Raw genomic sequence first — 19,984 nt, forward strand, 5'->3', positions numbered from 1 at the left:
GGACCTCTGACCTAATGGTGCGCGCAAACTGGCAATGACGTGTTACTAGAAGAAGCTGGGGGCTACGAACTCTGTGCTAGGAGCAGAGACTGAAGTCTGGAGAGTCAGGGCGACATGTACCTAAACAGTATCTAGTATCTGATGTTTAGAGAACATGTTGATAGAATCCAAAAGTTATCGGGGTAAAGGCGAACAGACTCTAAGACTGGAGCATGCATTATTCTACATGTAGTGCGTGATGAAGAATATTAAATGATCATTAATACAGTATTTCTCTAACATGGAGACGTAAAGGCTAGACAATGACGGAAACTATTGATGCGATTCAGTAGCTTCAGGAATGCAGAGAAGGAGGACTGAACTGATAACTAGAATCATAACATACTCTTGGCAGACTCAGAGGCAGAGCCAGGCTGAACCGGGCACTGCAAGGCAGGAAGTAAGTGAAGGGTCAGGAACACAGGTGGGGGCAGTATCGCTCCTCAGCGAGGCTCAGGAGACAGAAGCTGAATCTGGTGTCCAGGCCCTTTTGAGGCCTAGAAACGGGGACTTTACAATGAAATAACGTGCACACTGAGAAACGTGGCAACGTAACTTTAAATAGGCCGGATATTCGTAGTATTCACGAGAACTGGAAACTGACATACTAGAGATGGACACAACTGTAATTGCGTCATTAATCGAACATGAGGAATACATATGCATATTAATCATGCACACATAACATATGATGGAGGACGCGTAGGGACACAGAACATGGCAAAATTTACTTTTCCACATTCCCTCCTTGTCACTACGTTTCCATCAGGAAACATCAATATTCATGATACCATCTATCATTTCATACAGTATCATTTGCTCGTCTCGAATTTTCTTGGAACGGGTTTTAGAACGGGGCTTGGGACTAGGAATACAAGAGGTAGCACAAATGCCGCAAATCGCAGGGCCACATTGTATACAGAGGCAGCAGCTGAATATGATCGCTACTGCAATACCTAGAAAGGACAAGACTTTCCATCCCCAAGCGGAAATTATATTCCAGAACCAACCGGACCATGTCCAGGTGCCTGGATCTTGGTGTAACAGATGGGCAATTTTATGGAGTCTGGTTATAGCTGAATAAACAGACGGTGCGTTATTTGGAATGAAAATGCAGCAACTAGATCCGATGACTCTACAGGCCCCGCCCCTATCGGCCAGTATGACGTCAAGGACGAGACGATTCTGTAAAACGACAAATCTCATAGCAGATTGCTCTTCGGTTAAGTTACCTAGAGCAGAGGCAGTCTCATTTACTACAGCTTCAAGGGTTCTGGTTAACCTACGGATTAGCTTACTATTCTGGATAGGTCCTATAAAGAAGAAGAAACCTCTATTGAAATCTGTATACTGTTCTAGAGCAGTTTCAGTATAATCGACAATTGGGGACTCAATCTCCCTTCTATGTCTAAGGTGTACTAGACGTGTGTTTCTATGATAATCAGATGGAGCTAGGAAAACTGGTGGCAGTAGGAAGGCAATGTAACAGGTTCCCTCCCAATCGAGGGGCAGACGAACATATGCGGTCTGACCACAAATAAAATAAGAATGACGTGAAGCTTTGAAAATAGATTTCCCACTGTCATTATACTTGACAATAGTAGTACAATCGCTGTGTCCTACATGTACGGAACCATTATTTCGGACACATAATTCGCCTTTGACTGGTAGTACCGAAATAGCAGGTAAGTCTGGAGTAGTATCAGACTGAACATTTAGGACCATGAAATTCGAAGAATAATTTCCTAAATTGTAAACTTCGTTTTCTAGATCTAACCCTGTTCTGTGGGGAAGACCTTGCTTGCCTGGGAAACATGTACTGTTAAGAAAAGACATATCTGTTGAGGATGACGTTAACGTGGACCATGCTCCACACGAACCATTATGTGAAAATGGATAAGGAAAGAGTGGCAGAACTCCCTTCGGTGTCTGGAAAGGGGGGAGTCGACCACACACCCAACAATTAGTGGCATTGCTGGTCTGGTGTGAATAATGTAACATGCGGATAAAAGAATTGTTACGCATAGCGAGGCGGTAAGAGAGTTCATGAGGAGGCAGATCACTAAACGTGTGCTCTACTGTAACATTAGAAGACTTATTTACATGAGAAACTGGAAAATACAGATAAAACGCATAACTGGTGCAGGAAATCATAATACTGAGAAATAATATGAAACATAGAAAAACGATACATCGGATTGAGTTTTGACTAACTCTCTCACTATGGGGGTCTATTTTATACATGTCAGAAACCGGTCTAACCGTTTCACCTAGGGGAGGACTTAGACAATCAAACTGGCTGACTTATTTTACTAGACCTTAATTTCTTCTTATACTCCTGTTGCGGAGTTTCCTCTAACAGGGAGGGTGCAGTATCAGTGTCTTTTGCGGGACAGTCCTTAAGAATAGTACTTTGGCAGTCCTTTAAATGTTCGGAAATGTTCTTTGAAACTGGTTTCAATCCATAAAACTTTTTGATATGCGAAAGATGCACCCAGCCTTTGCGTCCCTCCAACTTCACGGCTGTGCGGGTGGCCAGGAGGACCTGTCGGGGCTCCTTCCAGCGAGGCTCCAGCGGACTTGAACGATCGAAATTTCGCACTAGGACCATGGATCCGGGAACGATTTCATGCGGTGCCACCTCGGTATTGTCTGGAAATGCGGCGGCAACCTGTGAACGACAAGAGTTGAGGGCAGACATCAAGGAAGCTAGGTAATCTGTCAGCATATTACTTGAAACATCGGTAATACTTCGGGGTCTAGGAGTACCCCACATGTTAGGGGGGCGGCCGAAAACGACCTCATACGGGGACAGACCTGATCTGGAATGTGCGACCATGCGCATATAGAACAGGGCAACTGGCAGAGCTATTAGCCAGTCTACACCTTTCTCTTGACAAACCTTTGCAATTCGAATTTTCAGGGTCTGATTGTGTCTCTCTACGAGACCGGCTGCTTCAGGATGGCGTACACAATGGAACTTCCACTGGTACCCTAACAGAAGGGACACGTGTTTCATGAGTTCAGATGAGAATGGCTGGCCGTTGTCAGAATATACGACTCTAGGGAGTCCGTAACGGGGGAAGAACTCACGAACCAACTGCTTGGCAGTGGTCGCGGCTGTGTAATCGGGGACTGGATATGCTTCTGTCCACCTGGACAAAGCGCATACAACTACAAGGACATACTTGAAACCTCGACATCGCTCCATCTGAATATAATCCATTTGGAGGACTTCAAAAGGGTGGTCAGGGGGCTGGAATCCACCTTGTTCCACCGGGACACTTTTACCTGGATTAAACTGACAACATATCATACAGGTACGGACTTTCTGCTTGGCTGCAGCTCGCAAATGTTTGTTGAACCAAATGTTCTGGATACTGTCTAACATAGCTTTTTCTCCTAAATGTGCTGGACTATGTGCGGTATTAATAATGACTTGAACCATAGAGTCGGGGAGAAACCATGTGGCTCTGCCCTTTGTTAACCATCCTTGATCTGTCTGGACCCCTCCTTGTTCGGACCATTTCTTGATTTCATCGGGAGTAGCATGTAACTGTATGTCTATGACATCTTGTGTAGGGTCTTTAACTGTCATACATGTAGTCGGATCTGGAGTGTGTGTCGGTGTCTTATTAACTGGAACGTCTGGTGTCTGTGCTGTAAGCTTGGCTGTGCGATCTGCTAGATCATTACCCTGGGAAATAATGTCAGTGACTTTCGTATGTGCTTTGCACTTCATGATAGCAATGGATGTCGGTAAATGTATGGCATCTAACAGAGCCTGAATAAGAAGACCATGCTGAATCTTGGTTCCATGAGAGGTCATGAAACCTCTCTCCTGCCAGAGCACTCCGAAGTCGTGTACAACTCCAAATGCGTAACGTGAATCTGTATAAACATTAACTTTCAGGTTCTTGGCGTGTATGCAGGCTTGTGTCAGAGCAACTAGCTCTGCTGCTTGAGCAGACAGGGTGTCAATGCGGTGTGTCTCTATAACTTCGGTGTCGGTAGTCACTGCATACGCGGCTACTAGTTCTCCTGTACTTGTTCTCATACATGAACCATCCACATAAAGTGTCAGGTCGGGGTCTGGTAATGGAATATCTGTCAGATCTTGTCTTGGCTTTGTCATGATGTTAACAACTTCCACACAGTCGTGTGTGGCAGAATTCGAAGTAACTGATGGTAACAATGTAGCAGGATTTAAAACGTTGCAGCGTCTGATTTCTATGTGTGGCTGAAACAGTGTCAATTCATAACCTGTTAAACGTGCAATTGTCAAGTGCTGAGTCTGTGTTCGGTTTAAAATAACTTCCACGGAGTGTGGAACTTGTACTGTCAGGGAGTGTCCTAACACTATGGAATCACTTTGTCTGATAGCTAGTGCTGTGGCTGCAACTGACTTGAGGCACGCAGGCAGAGCCTGGGCTACAGGATCTAATGTGCTCGAAAAATAAGCACAGGGCTTGTATTGTCCTGCTTGATCTTGTGTGAGAACAGATAATGCTGTACCTTCACGTTCAGTGACGAAAAGTGTAAAAGACTTACTGTAGTTCGGTGTTGCTAGAACTGGAGCTTGACATAGGGCTTTCTTTAATTCATTGAAACTAAGTGTATGTTCAGATGTCCAAGGGAGAACAGTCGATACGGCTGCCTCCTGTGTCGTTAACTGTATCAGTGGTTTAGCTAGAAATGCATACTGAGGAATCCATTGTCTGCAATAAGAAGTAAGGCCAATAAAAGCACGTACCTCCTTCTGGGTCTTGGGCTGAGGAAGACTCGCTATTAACTGAATACGATCTGGTGTCAACTGCCTACCCCTCTTGGACAGTAAGTGTCCTAAGTAGACCACTTGCTGGACACAGAATTGAAGCTTAGAAGGGGACACCTTGTGTCCCATCTCGGCTAGGAAATACAAGACTGTAAGGGATGCTCGCTCGCAAGCACGTTCAGAACGGGCTGTGATCAGTAGATCATCGACATACTGGAGCAGGGCAGTGTCAGTTGGCATGTGAATGTTGTCTAGTTGTCTCTTGAGTGCTTGACTGTAAATACTAGGACTCTCTGTGAAACCTTGAGGAGCGCGCGTGAACATATAGCTCCTTCCATTTAAACAAAAACCGAAAAGGAACTGGCTGTCTGGATGAATGGGGACACTGAAAAACGCGTTCTTGAGGTCTATGACTGAAAAAAATGAGGCTTCAGAATCAATGGCTGTCAATAGGGAAGAGATATCTGGGACAACTGGGTACTGGGGAATAATACATTTGTTAAGCTCTCGAAGGTCAATCACTAATCGATATACTGGAGGTGCATTTGGATCAGTACGTTTCATGACTGGAATGATCGGAGAATTACATACATTGGAGTCAGTTTCTACAACTACTCCTTGAGCGCTGAGCTCGTCAATAATTTTGGATAAGGCTGCTACAGCCTCTGGTGGCAATCTGTACTGTCTTATTCGTGGCAGGACTACACCTGGCTTGAGAGTCACACGATGGGGTGTGATTTGCATAAAGCCAACATCAGTTGGACCTTGCGCCCATAGATGCTGCGGAACATTGGACAATCTGGGATCAAAATCTCGTAATACATAGTGACCCTTGAAGTCACGTAGGAACAATCGTATTCCCTCTGGGGAACAGCATATAACTGCACCTAACTCTTTCAGTGTCTTAATGCCTAATAGATTTTCTGGACATGACTTAGTAAGTAACAGATCAGTAGTGCGGGACAATGGACCTACTTCTAGAGTAACTGGCTTTGATATTTCATTTATAATAGGTTTTCCTGAAAATCCAAGGGAAACATTTCTAGAGCCTGAGAGCGGAGCCCCTGGAACTTCGGCGTGACTTATAGTGGTCCTACTTGCCCCTGTATCAATCAGAAACTTTCTGTCTTTCCCTAGTACTTGACTATGAACATAGGGACCTTCTTGATCTACAGGTATCTCGATGAGAGGCAAGCCTACCTCCCTCTCCAGGCTGTTTCATGAATACGGTTGATACTCTGGATACTCGGACTGCGCATACTGGTACATCTGCTGTGTAACATGCTGTGTTGCAGCAATAGGCTGCGGTGCTGTAACTGTCTGTTGTGCATTCTGTGGTTGAGAAGTCTGTGAAACTTGCTCTTGTCTAGGCGGACGTGGTCTTTCTTTAGTCTTACCGGTAGCTATGTTATGTTTCAGAACTGCACACTCGTTTATAAAATGACCTGGCTGTTTGCAATAATTGCAGTTTCCTTTAACGGGAGCTGCAGGATGACTGGCTTGATTCAGACCCCTCTTCTGACTGTCTTGAGGAACAGATTGTGCAACTAGTACTTTCATTTTCGTGTCTTTCATACGTTTTCTTTCATGATCTTGCTCTTCTCTGATTCTATTCTGGTGATATTGAAGCATCTGTAACATTTGGGACGGGGTATTAGCTTGCCAGGTACTTTCGACTTTCAAAACTCGATTCTTAACTTGTGGACTTGAATTCTCGACTAGTTTAGTAACAAAAAGATGAGGGTATGATTCACTACTCGTCTTGAGGCCACTGTTTATAATAAAACATTTTTCAAATCTAGAGTAAAAATCACTAATATCTTCGTCTTGTTTCTGTTTACATGCTGAGATTGCATCCCAGTCTTCCTTTTTAGTTGCTAATAGTCTGGGCAAAACTTGTATTAATAGTTCAGGTAATTCTTTACATTTATCTCCAAGACCGGTACCTGGTACTCGTGCCTTATCTTCGGCTTCTAGAACTGCCCAATCGATCTTTTTCTCTCCCACCTCCCATTCTTTTTCCTTGAGTTTCTCATATACCCCTGCGGGCAATAGGACTTTTAACATTTTAATAATATCTGGATACGTGTATTCTCCCATACGGAGCATGTCTTTTAATTCTCGGTGGAACCCTGCTGGATCTTTATCATGACAGGGAATTAATTTTTTCATCTCTAAGAGTTCCATCTTTGTGATAGGGGTGTAAACAAACACTCGTTGCATTTCACCACCCTCTGTCTTAACTGGATGCACTTCTCGTAACGGATTCTGTCTGTCTATGTAAAAGGGTTTACTTTCTGGGGGTGAGACATGAACAAAATGTGGGTTCAGAAACGTTCTGTATTTGTGGCGCTGTTCTAGAATGACACTAATCAAATCGGTACCTAAACCTTTCCATTTATACTGGAGTAACTCGTTCAGGACATCATGTAACGGACCTGGATCAGAATGTTGACCCTCATACAATGTAATGAGGTGCTGGATCATATACATACCCACCAGTCGTTGCTCGGCTGGGGGCATTTTCAGAAACATTTGTGCCACTATTTCGTCTGGAGAAGTGGTAGAATCAGTAATCCATCGGACTGCTGATCGGACTAGTTCTTGTTCATGCATAGTACTTAATTCACTGTAACCGATTCGTGATTTCAGAATGTGATCGGTAGCTTGAAATACTTGTTCCAGAGAACCTTGTTCTGGTGCTGGATGATGTAAAACTGACTTGTGTTCTAGGCGCAAATGGCGATCTAGAAATCTAGATTTTCCTACATACGCTATTCTGGCGGGATTCTCGTCCTCTACCTCTTCAGTAGAAGAGTCATTTTCTTTCTCGTTTACTTGTGCTGCTTTACGTTGGTCATGTAACCTTATTATTTCCTTACGAATTTTCTTGTACATACTCTCTATACTACTGATGGTCTTATGCTTACCCTCGGCTATATTATCACTCCACCTTAGCAGGATTTTCATTTCGGCCTGATCTTTAGTCGGGGAATCTTGTTCTCTTATTAAACAATTAATCAGGAATTTTAATAACATGAGCTGGATCTCAGCTTTCCTTTGAGACATGACTTCACTAATACTTTCTGGATCATCCCCTGTACGGATGAAACGATATATTCTGTCTAGATCTTCCTTCATATTCGGTAAAGTGACTAGATACTCGGTCACCTTTCTTACGCGTAATGAATATAAAACCATATTATCCTCGCCTGGGACTGGATCATAGCCACATTCGGTAAGGGCTTTTCTTATTTCTGCAACAGACTGATATCTGGGCGTACGCTGTGACGCTTGTGCATGTAATTCGGCTAACGTTAAACGCTTGTGTGGCGGCGGGGTTCCTGGAGGACCTCCCCCTGCGGCCCCTAAACTAGAGTCGTCTACTGATGCTCTTCGTCCTGGCAGAGTGGGAAATGGAAATGCAGGCTGGACTTGTATGGCAGGCTGGACCGGGGGTACCGTAACAGGTACTCCGGTGTCTGGAGGAGCGGGAAGTGCCTGATTTACAGGGACTGGCGGAGCGGGATTTGCATATTCTGGGACTGTGTCGTCCAAATAGGACGAAATGAAAATATCAGCTGCGGTCGGTTTGTGACGTAGCTTGAGCGGAACTAATGGTGGCGGGAAATTACTGGATGCCTCCGGGGTCGCTTTTGGCAAGCCCTCGGCAAGAAGAGGATACATACCCTTAATGAGGGCATGCCTCTGTCTGTCTAACTGTTCTGTTTTAACTCGTTCACCAATCTCGATTAATTCCCTTTCTTGGGCTCGTTCCAAAGATTCTCTACTTAGTTCTGACTTTCTGATTTCTTTTTCGGTTCTTTTATGAGATTCTTTGCGCCATAACTCGATGGCATCTTTCTGTGACTGTCTGGCTTTCTTTTTCCATAATGCTTCTTCTACTCGCATGATGCACTCGGCATCCCATGTGCCTGATACAGGCCATCTATACTTTTCTTCTAACTGTTTGGTATACTCTACCCATAAATCTAGATATAGTATGGCACTTATGCCATGCTTTTGATACATAAAATGACCTGGACTGTCCCTAGGCGGGACAGGAACTGCTTCTTCTAGCAGACCCTTTCTAGTTTTTAACTGACGTAATCTCGAAAAGAGGGACATTGCAAACTTGAATCTGAACACAATACAATACACGAGGAACAATAACAATTGAGAAAACAATTCAGGCATACCACGACATTGAAAATACATTGAATAACATTTATGAAGCAACAGTTCGGACAGAATACTACCTGGAACACTGAGAACAGAAACACATGAATTTCTCGAGAACGGAACAGACTAGAATTACTGGATGTGCTGCTGAAACAGCACGGAACATACCGGTCCCATAAAGGGACGCATCAAGACCCGTATCCACCTAGGTGAACACTTCGTTTCAGATCTGCGTACCCAGACCCATCGGACCAGAGACAATTTAGATTGACCCTGTCTAGATACTACCCCAGCAACGGTACTCACCGGGCAGCAAGAACGGAAGGCCTCGGACTGGACTGGACTGCTTCGACGCCGGACGGACGAACTCCGGACTTCTGTTACGGGTGGGCCTCCGGATACCTCGGACCTTGGACTCTCGGCTTGGGCTCTGGTCGGGACTCGCCGCGTTCCTCCACCGTCTCGTCTGGATGCTGGACCGCCTCCTCCGTCTCCTCCGTGGGCCTGAGGGATACTTAAAGCAGAAATATCTGCCGGTGCGCAGAAGAGTTCCGTCACGACTGCAGAGGGTCAGGGGGTCGGCGTGGCTTCACCGACGCGTGGGGAAAAGGCAAGTCCCTGTTCGGGCGCCATTATGTGGTAAACAAATAAATAATACCTCTATTTTTGAATGGATAAATGAATAACAGATAGCTCAATAAATAAGAGTCAAGATTCGAGGTAGTAGGAGTTTTGCAGGTTTAATACAGCATAAGGACAGGAACAGGACAACCTGCATAGGAATAGGATGGCAGAGCCCGACAGGGGGGCCCCGACAGCTGCCGGGCAGGATCTGGGATGAGCGCGCTAACATTTAATAACAATACACGATCATATATACTAAAATAGTTGCATTACAATACATACGATAGGCGGAGCAGTGGGTGTGGTCAATAGCAGTCGCGAAAGATAAGGGTGAAAGTAGGTGTAACAGAGGCGTATACATAGACATGTGATGCAAACGTAACAGAATATGTCATAAATGGGGCGGAAACATGGAGGGGGCTACCTAAGGAGCTGGGACCTCTGACCTAATGGTGCGCGCAAACTGGCAATGACGTGTTACTAGAAGAAGCTGGGGGCTACGAACTCTGTGCTAGGAGCAGAGACTGAAGTCTGGAGAGTCAGGGCGACATGTACCTAAACAGTATCTAGTATCTGATGTTTAGAGAACATGTTGATAGAATCCAAAAGTTATCGGGGTAAAGGCGAACAGACTCTAAGACTGGAGCATGCATTATTCTACATGTAGTGCGTGATGAAGAATATTAAATGATCATTAATACAGTATTTCTCTAACATGGAGACGTAAAGGCTAGACAATGACGGAAACTATTGATGCGATTCAGTAGCTTCAGGAATGCAGAGAAGGAGGACTGAACTGATAACTAGAATCATAACATACTCTTGGCAGACTCAGAGGCAGAGCCAGGCTGAACCGGGCACTGCAAGGCAGGAAGTAAGTGAAGGGTCAGGAACACAGGTGGGGGCAGTATCGCTCCTCAGCGAGGCTCAGGAGACAGAAGCTGAATCTGGTGTCCAGGCCCTTTTGAGGCCTAGAAACGGGGACTTTACAATGAAATAACGTGCACACTGAGAAACGTGGCAACGTAACTTTAAATAGGCCGGATATTCGTAGTATTCACGAGAACTGGAAACTGACATACTAGAGATGGACACAACTGTAATTGCGTCATTAATCGAACATGAGGAATACATATGCATATTAATCATGCACACATAACATATGATGGAGGACGCGTAGGGACACAGAACATGGCAAAATTTACTTTTCCACAAGCTACTATCAGATCTGCAATCGTTGGCTAAGCCAACGCAGTCATCATAAAACTTGAGTCAGTTGGATCAGCAGGAGATCTATATGGAAAGCTTTCTGAGACAATCTCCTCAAGAATTAAAGCAATGAGTTGCAAGAAACCTGATACCCCATTCAGGAACAAGTCTAAATTCACACCAGTCACAGCAAGAGACTAATTGGTGTTTTTATTGAATTGGTAGTGGTTCAGATAAAGAAACTCAATATGACAACTAATCGGGAAAAAAGGAAAATTACCAATCACGAAAGAAGATATGGACAGTTAATGGTCAAACTTAAAAAAGATGGAAACACAGTGATCAGAAATTCAGACGAAAGGGGGAACATTGTATTATGGCCTTTAACTGATTCATGATGGAAGCCAATAGTCAATTGAATAATATTGAATGCTATCACATAAGTACCCCCTTAAGTATAAAACCATACAGGACCAACTATATACGAAACTTTTGGCATGGAAAAGTATGGGTCTCCTCAGTTTGGAAGAATTTAAATTTTTACAAAAATATTACCCCTTAACTCCCATCATTTATTTCATACCAAAGATACATAAGAACATGGAGAGCCCATGGGCAGGCCCATCATTTCGGCCTGTGATGGTCCGTTAGAGAATTTATCTAAGTATATAGATTTCTTCTTGCAGGAACACGTCCATAGTTTGGAATCTTTTATTCAAGATACCAGTGACTTCATAAGTAAGATCAGGACAGTGGAATGGCAAGAAGGATAAAAACTAATTACTTTGAATGTGTCGTCATTGTACACTTGTATAAGAAACTGTGACGGTTTGAAGGCGTTAGAACACTTTTTATACAGGAGAACAATAGAGTATACACAAAATAACAGAATGCTAATGGATATGCTGGTTTTCTGTTTAGAAAATAATTTCTTTTTGTTTAAAAAGCAAATGTTCCAGCAGGTACAGGGTGGTGCTATGGGGGCCAGCTTCTCCCCCAGCTATGCCTGTATGTTTATGGGCTGGTGGGAGGAGCTGGTCCTCAGGAAGCAATATGACCATATTTATAAGGATAAGGTGGTGTCTTGGCTACGATGTATTGATGACTTGGTTATTGTATGGAAAGGAACAGTGAGGTAAGTAAAATAATTCATTGACCAAATCAATGTAAATATTGTTAACCTTAATTTTACTTCCTGTATAAGCAATCAGAGTGTTTCATTCTTGGATGTTAAGGTTGCAATAGCCAATAATACCATAACCACCTCCTTATTTCGAAAAGAGACAGCTGGCAACAAGTTGGTACATGCAGCAAGTGTGCATCCCCCTCATTTAATTCACAGCATCCCCTATGGGGAGATGCTGCGGTTACGGAGGATTTGCAATAATACCGCAGATTTGGAAAAACACCAATCTGACAGTAAGTCACGTTTTTTGCACCAGGGATTTAGCGCCAAAACCATTGACATAGCCATCAGAAAATCTAGGGCTTTAGCCAGGGAAGATCTGGTATTATATAAAGACAAGTCCCATAACATTCAGGAAAAAAGTCTAACTGCTCCAACAGAACCAGTTAGACTGATTCTGCCTTTTTGTAGACAGGAACAGCAATTGCGTAAAATCATCCATCGCAATTGGCACATAGTCAAGGAGGACCACACAATAGGCAGCTCACTCCCTAGGTTTCCTTCAATCACACATAGGAAATCTGTATCCATGGCCAATGTTTTGGTAAAAAGTAGTCCAGAAAATGAGGAGGAAGCGGGTTGGCTTACGGCAAGGAAGGTTATTTTTTAAATTTTCTAATTGCAAAGCCTGTGTATATGGAAGCAATAGAACAACATACTTGAATGCATTCAGTGACAAGTCGCAAATGATTACATACCATCTTAGTTGCAGAAGTGAATTTGTAGTATAAGTCTTAGAGTGTAGCTGTAATTTGGCATACATTGGAAGTACAAAGTTATCAGCACACAAAAGGGTGTTACAACACATTAGGGCAATCACTAATAATGACCCTAATTACCCGGTAGCGCATTTATTCAAAGAGCACCAGGATGGGAATCTTAAACATTTGAGGTATTACGTCATTGATACTGTTCCTATACAAAGGAGAGGTGGGGATAGGGAAGGAAAGTTAAGATGCTTAGAAACTCACTATATCCTCGAGCTCGACACCAAACAACCTGGCGGGCTCAACATTAGTGAGGATTTGTATACATATCTTGAATAGTGATCATTTCCATCCTCATGTAGTAGTAGAAGAAAACCAAGGTTCCTTTTGATACAAAAGTTCTTCTTTTATGATTGAATGTCACAAACGGTTAACAAACTAATTCAAATAATGAAGATGTCCCTTAATAGCATTTGCACTTTATAGCCTTTTGCACTTCATTTACTAAGAAATGTTGTAGATATGAGTTTTATAAAATGGAATAATACCGTATTTAACATTCCAGGTTTGTATAGGGTTTTTAAGGACAAATGTATTATATTTATAGAATTTTCTATGTACTTATTTATTAATTAATTATTTACATAGTTAAGACAACATATTTATAATTGTGGGAATCATTAGTCTCATTACTATTTCCTGATGAAACTTTTTTGGGCTCATACCCCATTAGATTAATTCTCTTTTGCACATGCTATCTTTTGTACAAGTTTTATGCCATAATAGTTAAATTAAATAAGAATAATATTATAATTGTACTATATTAGGCAGTGTCAGACATGATGTCATTTATTAAACATTTTTAGAACTCACACTTCTTTTAGAACACACACATTGGTGAGTATAGTTAAAGGTATAAGTTTAGAAATTATGCACTTCAATATTTAATTTCACATCTTTTCAGGGTTTTATAGGTTTACCGCCTGTTTCATTTTAATTTGTTTAATTTGGTTTGGTCTTTACATTGATGGACTCAAGGAGAACTTTGCATTTGAGCCTGAACTTATTCTTACAGGAAGAACGTATATATAGAATATGGGCATTTTGTAATGAACCTATTTAAATGGCAATGACATAAATTATTGTTGTTTATGAATGTATTTAAACATGATATAAGTATATGCATTAAGGCATGAAATTTCAAAGTATGTCTTCTATGTTTGTGACCGAACAATTGCACTGTCACTTTAAAAGGAGGTTGCACAAAGCAATGTTGTCATGTGATCAAGGCAGGGATCTGCCGAAACGCGTCATGGCAACTGGTGGTGTGTTTCAATAAATTCAACTGCACCAAACCTGGGTCTACGCTCGTTTGGAGGAAGAAACAGTTGAACGAGGTTCGTGGCATACATACATATACATGGATATATATATATATATATATATTTATATATCCAACATTCCAGGAAGCACTAAAAGGAAGGCCACAGGAAGCTTGATAAAGTTCATTTTAATAAATCAAACACTTGCCAACAGCCATTGCGCAAAACTCCAGGCTTCTCAGTCTTATTCCTTTGCCAGACGCGTTTCTGGATACATAAATCCTTTCATCAGTGGCAGATTGCAGAAATGAAAATCGCGCTGAACTTTCCAATTTAAAACACCTGCCCATGTGGGTGTGGCACTCTCACTGCCTCATGGTGTTTGTAGTCACTTACTCCCAAGTGGGTGCGCTGTTCACTCTTTTAATAAAGCACAAAATAAATTCCAAGTGGATCGATGCACTGTGCTTCATGCTTTGACTGTCCTGCTTTAAAGTGTTTAATTTCGAACTTGGTGCAAGCTGCAGCCCTGAAATGCAGCCTGTACTGCCTCCTCCTGATATTTCTGGGCTCACAGTGGAAGCCTGAACAGACCCGCAGAACACAGTGAGCCTTCCTCGTAAGGCGTGCAAAGCCCCAAACATCCAACATTCCAGGAAGCACTAAAAGGAAGGCCGCAGGAAGCTTGATAAAGTAAATTTTAATAAATCAAACACTTGCCAACAGTCATTACGCAAAACTCCAGGCTTCTCAGTCTTATTCCTTTGCCAAACGCGTTTCTGGATACATAAATCCTTTCATCAGTGGCAGATTGCAGAAATGAAAATCGCGCTGAAACTTTCCAATTTAAAACACCTGCCCATGTGGGTGTGGCACTCCCACTGCCTCATGTTGTTTGTAGTCACTTACTCCCAAGTGGGTGCGCTGTTCACTTCTTTAATAAAGCACAAAATAAATTCCAAGTGGATCGAGGTGTGTGTGTGTGTGTCTGTTTCTACAGTTTTTTAAAGGTGGTTTATTTGTTGTATTTGTTAAAATATACATTTAATTATATTTTATTTTTTATAAATTAATGTTAGTATTTAATATGTTTATTTTTATATTTTAAATTATATATTTTTTTAAATCGATATTTAAAATGACTAAATTATTGTAAACAAATATTTGTTTTATATTTTTGCACTTACCTTTTTAGGTATAGGGAGTTGATATTTTTGTATCCTATATTTTTCCCTCGATATTTTTTACATCCATATTTTTATGGTTGACATCTGTCAGTGAAACTCCAAAAAAAGCAGGACATGCACTCTCGCAATCAATACTGTAATTTATTTAATAAATGAGCAGACTTGTTTCGGCTACCGAGCCTTTCTCAATGCTCATGACGTACATGCACCATTATCACAGTTCTTTTTAAATTCATCAATCTGCGCTCCCATGGAGAATGGAATGTCTGCAGGGATAGCCGGGGAGTACAGAGGTCCACCGCCCAGCATTTTGTTAAGTTTACGCCAAGCGCAACATGAAGTAGAATGCGGTTGAATGTCATGTGGATCTGGTGGTATGAACCATAAACAAATAAAGGAGTATACCCAAAGACATAGGATATTAACGAGAGGATAAAAAAGGAAAAAAGGAAAGAAATTCCTTTTTTAAAAAGACCCCTCACCCACCAACCCAGTTGGTGATATGCTTCATCATTGGGGTCCCACCCGAGTAGCCGAATGCCACCCAGGTGTGCTTCAACACCTGATTACAGCAAAACAGGTTATTCATAACAATGGTGCAAGTGACTGAAATGGTGAGGTTAAAATTGTCTTTATTTAACTCCCTAAGAATTTAATATGGAGCAATGAGACAAGGTTTAAAATCAAGTTGAGATACCAGGGTAGGTTAAATTAACCTGCGGCATCTATATAAGATGGTGATCGTGGTGGTCTACATGTTTCAACCTGTTTGTGATATTACTAGGTTTTCTTCAGGACCTATCTCGATCACCCGAGCGGTATGCACATGCTACTGTGCACCCTACTCTGGGTCAGTCATACACCACACCGTATACTTACAGTATGGCAACCTCTCAGTCTTCGGGTATACTCCTTTATTTGTTTATGGTTCATATCCCAGGGGGACTGGGAGTATTCCCTTTGTAAAAACCCTCTCTCTCTTCTTATTAAGCATAGATCCAGAGGTATGCCCATTGGGAATATAGCTCCCAGCGGGGTGGGGGCAGCCAGGTCATGTTTGGGTTTTGTATGCCATATGCGGGTGTAGGGGCAAATTGATCCTGCACCACCATGAAATAAAGGTAAAGATCCGAGACTGCGAATCCCCCCAATTGCACAGGAGTGTCAAGGTGTCCCAAGCAATTCATGGTCTGCACCCGCCCATACCAATCGAATAAGTAGGCCCCTGAGAAAAAAGTGTTTCTGAGTGGGATAGGTATATTGACATATAGGTACAGGAACTAAGGTACTATGTTAATTTTAATAAGGGCGATGCGCCCGGCCATAGATATAGGTAATTGAATCCACCTTTCAACCTGCAGGGTAAGTTGCTCGATCGTAGCTCCATAGTTCAGGTGAATAACCTGTTCCTTATCTTTGTGTAGGTGAATGCCTAGATACTTGGTGGTCTCACCTGCCCATCGGAGGGCCCCAATTTATTAGCAGTCCGGACATGGCTCCGAAGCAGCTAATCTCATCAATTAGTGGCTGTAAGTTAGTGCTGGGGTGCCTGACGAAAAGCAGGATGTCGTCCGCGCACATGGACATCAGCAGGGGCCCCGAAGGAAACTGCCAACCTCGAAATATGTTTTTCCTGTAAGTGTCGAACCAGAGGGTGCATGGCCACTATAAAAAGCAGGGGGGACAAAGGGCACCCCTGCCAGGTCCCGCGTGAAATCAGAAATGAAGAATAAAGATAGCCATTTACTCGGAGCCGGGCAGTGGGTGACGAATAGAGCAACGTAATCAAGGTAAGGAAGTTGCCTTGGATGCTCAATTTATGGAGCGTAGCAGTTAATAATGGCCACTCTAGGGAATTGAAAGCCTTTTCCATGTCTAGAAGGGCAATCACTGCAGGAGTACTCAGTTTCTATTTGACTGATGACCAAGAAGAAAGTTCGGAGATTTAAGGCGGTGGGGACCTATGCAAATTAAACCCAACTGTATTGTGGAACGAATTTGCTCCAAAAGCAACGACAACCTAGAGGATAACATTTTGGACAGGATTTTGTTATCAAAGTTTATTAGAGAATGGGGTAGGATGAGGAGCAGCTAGTGGGTTCCTTACCTGGTTTAAGTAATAAAGAGATAGCAGCATCTCTCATGTAGGGGGGAGTGTACCGACCACAAGGGCCTCCGCATAGACCTCAAGTAGTTGAAGCACCAGGCTATCCTTGAATGTCTTATAGAATATCCCCGATAAAGCATCAAGGCCCGGCGCCTTTACACCAGCCGATGCACCTATAGCAAGCGTAACCTCTTCAAAAGCAAAGGGTTTGCTCAAAAACTCTGCCTGTCCTATAGTAAGCCATACCATTGCGACCTCTTCTAGGAATGCTAAGTGCTGAGAAAAATCCTTAGGGAGAGAGGTTGTGTAAAGAGAACAATAGTATGCAACCAGTTTAGGTAATATTTCTGTATTGTCTGTGGCTATGGGTTCATCTGAACGTTTTATTGCTGCTATGTGCCCGGCTCCCCTGGGGAGCTGCACCAGACGTGCCAGAGTTCTACCCGGGCACTCGCCCTCCCCATATCAGCATGTTGTGTGAAACTTGCCAAGCAAGGACGCCTCCCTATCAGCATGTTCATTGAATTCCAAAATAAGAGCGCTATGTTTCTTCAAGGTGTGTGATGTCAGTGGTGTCGCATTTAGTAAACCAAGTTTATTTTCAACACTGTCAAGTCTCCTGCGGATCGATCGCAAGACTGCAGAATGTTACATAAGTCAGCAGCCAATTGCCGACATTGAAGAAAGAATATCCTCCTGTTCTAGTTCATTACTCCGATGTCTCAAATATGGAACATACTAGTTGGGAGAAGCTGAATGAAAATTGCAATGGACCTAAAGGAGTCATCAGCTTATTTACAAACCCCTTGCGCCACTTTTGCGTCACTTTCAACATGAGAAAACGAACACAAAAGTGGTGCAAGAGTTTTGTAAATAAGCCCTAAAGAATATTGTCCTGCATAAAGACTTGATCTGTCTCATCTCTGAGTCATTTTTAAGACCTGTTGATCTGTAATATAAATATGACGCAGCAGGCACTTATATACAGACACCTCTTGAACGCAAGCCTATAAGACAAGTAAAATGTATAAGGCACACTGAACACGTAAAAAGAAAATATCGTCAAGTGTTACTTTAACTTGTAATGTTTCACCTCATTTAGTCACATCGATCTAATTTTAAACACTAATGTTCTTCTTTGTTTTGCAGATTACCTACCGTACTTCTATTGCAGTCCATATTACATGTTGTTTATTATAAATAATAGTTTGTTAAAGTTATGGTTCTAGTTATTTATTGTATTGCTATCTTTTAGTTATTTATTGTTTTAATAAAAGTTAATTAAAAAAATATATACGTCTTTTTTTGTGGGGTAGCAGTCCCCAATAGAAATGATATTTTTAATAATGTTAAACTTGATTTGCCCCCTGTATAATTCTGAGGCTAACTCTTTACCAGAGTCTATAGCTACAACTAACGGTTCCTCTGGAAAAGTTTTAAAACTACAACACCATTAGCAACATAGTGTGGTGAACTTCTAACCTCTGTGCTAATTTAAGTGCTCCATGAACTGTTACTATGGTAACAGGCAGTAAGCAGTTTGGGGGTAGGGTTGAAAGGTACTGGCTGTACAGAAACCGTTATATTTACCCAGGATCCTCTACAAGACAGAAAGGAAAGCAAACTAAGACAGAACACTGTGTACCAGATTTACAACCCCCTAGCACCACTTTTGCGTCCAGCCCCCCTACAAAATTAGAAGTGTTTGGCCTCAATGACCCCCCTTCATGCCCCGGAAGCCACCACCCCTGGGAATTTGTGTATTACGGGAGGCAGACTGCGTGGTCCTCCGCCTGGTGCCCTCGAGGACCCTGGGGACCGCCACGCCTGACGGCCGGCTCCTGCAATGCGCTATTTGCTTTGACAGGGCGGGACTCTCACGACTCCTGACCTCCCATAGCAAACTTAGTTTGCATTTTGAAAAACAGAGAAGTGAAATCTGTTCTCACTTTTAAAATCCAAAGCAGATTGCATTTCCACATACAAATTAGCATCTCCCCTTGCAAAAAAGCAATGTCGGCTCCCGAAGAACCAAAAGTTCATCACACAATGTTGCTAAATAAAACAGCAAGTGTGCTTGAATTCTCAACATACCAGCTTATCCTACGTAATGTTATTTTCGATCACGTACTGATAACCAATAAGAATCATGCTTTTAAAAAACAGAAACATGCACCCTAGCTTTCAGTATAGAATGTTGTCAAACAACCAATCATTTCTTTTCTGTTTTTCAACACTGCATCTTATACCCCATTTTATAAAAATCTTAGTTTTCCAACTGCCATATCATTTACAGAGACCATCTGAGTTCATCAAGACCTCCTTTCAAGATGGTAAGAGTGTGAATTGTGGGACACAAGTATATTTCCTTGAGCCAGAGACTATAGAATGGGATCTATTTACCACAACAATCTGCGTTTCAATATGCATGGCATCTATAGAAGAGATGAACTTTACAGATGAAGGGAACAGAGTCTTCCTCATGAACTTTAGACTCTGCATCAGTACTTACTTGTAGGTACTAAAATCTCTCAATAAACACAAGGGCTCTTTTTAGAGCCACTCAAGATCTTAACAGATAAGCTTGATGCATAGCTCAAAAATACATGCTTTGTTTTTGTCGCCGGCGAAATGCGCAGATTCTACG

General features: G+C 42.4%; 1 protein-coding gene across 1 annotated transcript in view; it reads right to left on the minus strand.

Annotated features, from left to right (window-relative positions):
- LOC144773864 (interleukin-18 receptor accessory protein-like) overlaps positions 1 to 19,984 on the minus strand; it is a 525,065-nt gene that overhangs the window by 375,048 nt on the left and 130,033 nt on the right. The window lies entirely within an intron of this gene.

Source organism: Lissotriton helveticus, chromosome 8 (assembly GCF_964261635.1).
Source record: "Lissotriton helveticus chromosome 8, aLisHel1.1, whole genome shotgun sequence".
NCBI lineage: Eukaryota > Metazoa > Chordata > Amphibia > Caudata > Salamandridae > Lissotriton > Lissotriton helveticus.